Source organism: Ictidomys tridecemlineatus, chromosome 5, assembly GCF_052094955.1.
Source record: "Ictidomys tridecemlineatus isolate mIctTri1 chromosome 5, mIctTri1.hap1, whole genome shotgun sequence".
NCBI classification, from domain to species: Eukaryota; Metazoa; Chordata; class Mammalia; order Rodentia; family Sciuridae; genus Ictidomys; species Ictidomys tridecemlineatus.
The window spans coordinates 2,186,995-2,193,117 of NC_135481.1; the positions used below are offsets into that span (position 1 = coordinate 2,186,995).

At 32.1% G+C, this 6,123-nt stretch overlaps 1 protein-coding gene across 36 annotated transcripts in view; it reads left to right on the forward strand.

Annotated features, from left to right (window-relative positions):
* Window positions 1–6,123, forward strand: part of LOC110598540 (uncharacterized) — a 287,890-nt gene that overhangs the window by 183,485 nt on the left and 98,282 nt on the right. The gene's annotated exons all lie outside the window — the stretch shown is intronic.

Here is a 6,123-nt window from a genome sequence, read left to right on the forward strand (position 1 = left end):
AAATATGGCCATTCTGTTGAGGCACATTCTAATTTGTTGAAAGTTTTTAATGATATTAAATTTTCAAATGCATATAGAAACATATAATTTTTGTCCTTCATTCTTTTAATATGATACATTGGTTTACATATGCTGAGCATTCTTAAATCTGAGATGTGTCCTTTGATCATGGTGAATCTTTTCAATGTATTGTTTAATTCTGTCTGGTAGTATTTTTGAGAACTTTTGCATCTATGTTCAGCAAATATTGGCCTGAAATTTTCTCTTCCTTTTTTTTTCCTTTGCTCATTCTCTCTTTCTCTCCCTCCCTTCACATCTTTTTCTGCTTCCTTTTTTTTTTTTTTTTTTGGATAATGCTGGCCTCATAAGATGGGTTTGAAAGCATTCACTCTTCAATTATTCAAAACAGTTTGAGAAAAATTGGTATTAGTTTTTCTTTAAATGTTTAGTGGAATTCAGCAGTGAAGCCATCAGGCCTGGGCTTTTCATTGATGAAAATATTTTATTACTGATTCAATTTCCTTGTCATTGGTTTGTTTATATTGCTTATTTCTTCATAATTCAATATTGGTAGATTACATGTGCATTAGAATTTATCTATTTCTTCCAGCTTATCTGGCTTGTTGGCACATAATGGATCATAATGGTCCCTAATGATCATGTTATTTCCATTTCTAATACTTGTAATCTCTCCACTTTTCACCTGTGATTTTTCAGTGTTTTCTCTTAACTAAGTCTGCCTGAAGGTTTATTGATTTTATTTTTTCAAATTAATATTTTCATTTTTTTCTAAGCTGTTTTTCATTTATTTCATTCATTATCTTTCAATATTATTTTCCTTCTTTCTACTAATTTTGGCCTTCGTTTGCTCTACTTTATTTCCTTGAGGTGCCATGTTTGAGGGCTTTCTTCTTTTTCAATATGTACACTTATTGATATTAACTTCTCACGTAGAATGCTTTTCCTGAATCCTATAAGTTTTGTATGTTATATTTCCATTTTCATTTGCCTCAAGAAATTATTTTCATTTCCCTTCTAATTACTTCATTTGTTTGTCAGGATCATGTTGTATACTTTTCATGTATTTGTAAATTGTTTCCTCTTGTTATTGGTCACTATTATACACTATGCCCCAGAAACTTGATATGATTTCAATATTCTTAAATTTTCCATGAATTGTTTTGTGACCCAACATGTAATCTATACTGGAGAATTCCATGTGCAGTTCCTAATATTCTTGGATTTTATTTATTTATTTTTTACCTTTAGCACCCTCTCTTTTAAACTGTTTCTGTTGAAAAGTCTGCTGCTATGTTTATTAAAACTCTCTTCTATGTTATTTACATTTAAAAAAAACTTGAGGCATTCAGGATCCTTTTGTTAATCTAAGTTTGATTATAATATATCCTGGGGTAGTCATATTTAGATTGAATATGATTGGTGACCTTCAAACTTCTTGTACCTGGATATTTATATTTTTCTGTTTGGGAAAGTTTTCTATTATCTCATTAAGTGTACCCCTTTCTCTCTACTTCCTCAACACCAATCACAGAAACATCTACTTATTTTCTTTTGTGCTGAAGATTGAACCCAAGACCTCATGCATGCATGTTGTTCACTTTCCCCTGAACATAACCACTCCAAATATTTGCTCTTTTAATGCTGTCCCATCAATACTATGACTCTCTTTATTCCTTCTCATTTTTCTCCTGTCTATGTAATTTCAAATAACTTAATCTTCACATTCACAGTTCTTTGTATAATGAATTCTGCTATTGAATCTCTATTGCATTTTTCATTTCATTGATTATATTTTTCAGCTCCGGAACTTATTTGAAGTTATTATTTCAATCAATTTGTTAAAGCCATAATTCTAGTCTCACTTTCCCCCATTTTGTATAATCTTGAAATTTGATAATCCTTAAAAGTTATTTTGAATTTCTTGTCAGGCAGTTCCTACCTTTCCATCTTCTTAGGGTCATTCATACCTTGTTTTGCCCATTTGGTGTCATGTTTCCGGATTGTTCTTGATCTTTGTGGTTAGGCATTGATACCTGTGCATCAAGTTAGTATCTAACTTTGGAAATGTTCTTCAGCAGTAAGCTTCTCCAGAAATTCTGGGAAAATTGACTGGTATATTCCCTAAGCCCATATCTATTGCAGCCATTGCAATACAAGGGGCTTCCCTAATTCCAAGACTACAGTGTTTGGCATAGTGCTATACAAGTATCCTGTGGCTTCTGAGGTTGGTGCAGCCTTAAAGTGCACTTAAATTGCATACCCAGCAAAGTTACCACAGAACTAGGGCATGCCTGATCCCAATGGCCACAGAGGCCTACCTGCCAATAAGGTTTGTACAGAGTCCAAGGCAACTGTTACCTAGTGTTAATATAAACTGCTGATCAATTGTGTATAGTGAGGGCTAAAGTTTCCTGACAGACACTGGGACATGGAGGATTGGTCCCCAGGTACAAACCTAATGTCAGAGACTGCAGTGTTCTTTCCAATGCTGGGTTTAACTGTGGCAGTCCTGGTTTGCTCTGGGGTCCAAGGAAAAGTCATGTTTACCTCTCTCTCTACTTCAGATGATTACTTCAAAAAATCCCAATGTGTACACACACACACACACACACACACACACACACATTTGGGATTTTTCTACATTTTGACTATTATGAACAATGCTACTGAGAAAATTGGTGTACATGTCTTTGAATGCTCCCAATTCTTCTGGCTATACCCTGTAAGTGAAATCATCCAGTCATGAAATTCTGTTTATTGAGGAACTGACAAATTGTCTACCATGGCTGCAGAATTTTACATTTCTCAACAATGGATAAGGACTTCAATTTCCTCACCAACACTATTTAATTCCCATTTTTATGTTATAGCCAATTAGTGAGCATGAAGTAGTATCTGATTTTCATTGTAATTTGATTTTTCTAATGAATAGTGAGGCTGAGTGTAATTTCTTGTGGTTATTAGGCGTTTGTACATACTCTTCAGAGAAATAGCTTATTTTGTGCATTATTAACTCCAGTTGTCTTCACCATACAATTATGGAGTCATTAAGATATTATGAGTACTAGATCTTTAAAAGATGTATGATGTGCAAATAATTTTTAATTTTGGTGAAGTACAAAATATCCTCTTTTGTTGCTTGTGCTCTTAGTGTCACATTATAACGTCTTATGTGATGAGTATTTACCCCAAGGTAAAAACATTTTAGGTATGAAAATTAGGGCTTTTATCCATTTTGAATTAGTTTTTCTATATGAAACAAAGTAGAGATCTTATTTTATTCTTTTGTATGTATCCATCTTTCTCAATATTATTTGTTGACAATACCAAGCTTTCCTTTTAAATGGCCTTGGCATCCATGTTGAAGATCAATTAACCAGAGATATATAGGGTTGTTTCTGGATTTTCAATTGTATACTACTGATATACAGGTGTATGTTTATTCCAGTGCCACGTTTTGGTTACTATATTTTTATAGGTGTTAAAAGTTTTTGAAGAAATGTAATTTCTCCAAGCTCACCATTCCCCCCCCCACCACCCCAATTTGAAGATCCTTTCAATTTCATGCAAATTTTAGGATTGAATTTTTCACTTTTGGAGAAAAAAAATGTCATTTGAGATTCTGATAAGAATACCATTGAATCTACAGATCAATTTGCGTAGTTCCAAGAAGATCAAGTTTTCCATTCCATGAACATGGGATATCTATATGCTCACTTAGGTCTCCTTTATAAAATTTCAGCAATATTTAGTAATATTCAATATAAAAGACTTGCACAACCTTGATTAAATTTATTCCTAAGTCATTTAACCTTTCTGTTGGTATCATAAATGCAGTTGTTTACTTCACTTTCAGATTATTGCTAGTGTACAGACATGTGATTACTGTATGTATCTCCTGGAACTTGGCTGAATTTATCCATTGGCTTAATAGTTCTTTTTTTTATGAATTCTTTGAAGTTTTTTATATTTGATATATTCTCTCCATTCACATCATGTGTGAATTGAAAAAAATAATCCATCTCCTGCTTTTCAATTTGGATACATCTTATTGCTTCCTTTTGCCTAATTTTGGCTAGAACTTATAGTATAATGCTAAATGAAACTGGTGAAGGAAGGTATTCTTGTCTTGCTCTTGATCCGTTTTTTTTACAGGAGTTTGTAAAGGAATTCTTTGTTTAACAGAATTCACCACTGAAATTACCTAGTTGGTCCTAGGCCTTTCTTAGTTTGTGAGTCTTGCTGTTTGTTGTTTTACTACTGATTTGAACTAGTTACCTTTTTTTTTTTTTAAACAAGCTGTTCAGTGTTCTATTTGCTTGGGGGAAAGTTTTAAAATTTTTGTATTCCTTAAAATTTGTTCATCAAAATTATCCAATTTGTTGGAATTTGTATTGTTCTATAATCCTTTAACTTCGTAAGACCTACTGTCATGTCAACACTTTATTTCTGATTGAGTTATGGATATTCTTTCCCCTTTGTTTCTTGGTTAGTAGTCTAGAAAAAGTTTTCTCAAATTTATTAATTTTTGGTTTTGTTGGTTCTTCATTAATTTTCTAATTTCTATATCATTAACTTCAAATCTTTGTTTCATTCTTTATGCTAACGGCTGAGTTTAGCTTGATCTTCTTCCTTTATTTCAAGTACAAGTTAGCTTATTTAGGAAATTTCTTCTTTTTTTAGTTGTGGATGGACACAATACCTTTATTTATTTGTATGTGGTGCCAGAGATAAAACCAGTGCCTCACACACACTAGGCAAGCACTCTTACCACTGAGCCACAACTCCAGGCCCAATTTCTTCCTTTAGACATTTCTGAACAGTTTTCATTGCATCACATGCTATATAAATAAATTTTCTTTACATTCATATATTCTAAACATTCATATCTTGAAGACTTCTTTTAAAACTTCAATTTATGTGCTGTGAAATTTCTACATATTTTTCAACTCTCCACATTGCCTTTTTAATGGTTTTTAAATTTCATTCCATCTGGCTAGAGAAGAGACTTGTATCATTTTAATTTTTTTTTTTAAATTTGTAGCATCTTAAGTGTGGTCTATAATATAGTTTATGGTCAGTACTTGAAAAAATTATATGCTACTGTTGCTGGGTGAAATTGTCTATATATATATATTCTCTTAGATTTATCCTATAATATTATCAAAGTCCTCATTTTCCTTACTGATTTACTGTCTAGATATTCTCTGTCCAACTATTATTGAAGAAATGTCTATTTCTCCCTTCAATTTCATCATTCTTGTTTCCATGTATCTCCTTCATCAGTTTATTATTTGTCAATATGTAATAATTGTTTCTCTTATAGGAAATCTTAAAATTCATTATGTCAATATTATTAGTAAGGTAATATAATTCCCTTCTAGTATTTTTTTTCTTTAAGCTTTTTAGGATTTTTTTCCATGCTTACCCCAAGGGTTACAATATCTTAATTATACAATCATTAAGCTTGAATACCAACAGTTTTTTTTTTTTTAGTTGTAGATGGACATAATACCTTTATTTATTTTTATGTGGTGCTGAGGATCAAACCCAGTATCTCACATGTGAAAGGCAACTACCCTACCACTAAGCTACAATCCCAGCCCTCAACAGTTTTAATAGCACAAAAATTTTGGCTACTTTACAGCTCTCCTCACCCTCCCTCTCTACAATAATTTATCATTATTGTAAAAAGTTGCATCTTTATAGATTATATGGTGATACAGATTTTTATGTTTTCTAAAAATCAAAGAAAAAAGGAATCATCAACCAAAATATGCAATAAAATTGCCTTTTATGTTTACTTAACCAGCTACCTTTAATGTTGTTCTTTCTTCACACAGCTTTGAGATATGGTTGAGAGTCATTTCATTTCAGCATGAAGCACCCTTGTTAGCATTTCTTTTGCAACTCATAGGTTTGTTTATCTGGGAAAAGTCTTTCCAGATGCAGAATTCATATCTGGTATTTTTTCTTCTTTCACCATTTTAAATGTTATCCTACTGCTGCTTTCTGGTCCTCTGGATTTCTAAACAGAAATCACCTGTTAATATTATTTAGGATCTCTTGAATACAACAAGTAGCTCCTTTGCCTATTTTCAA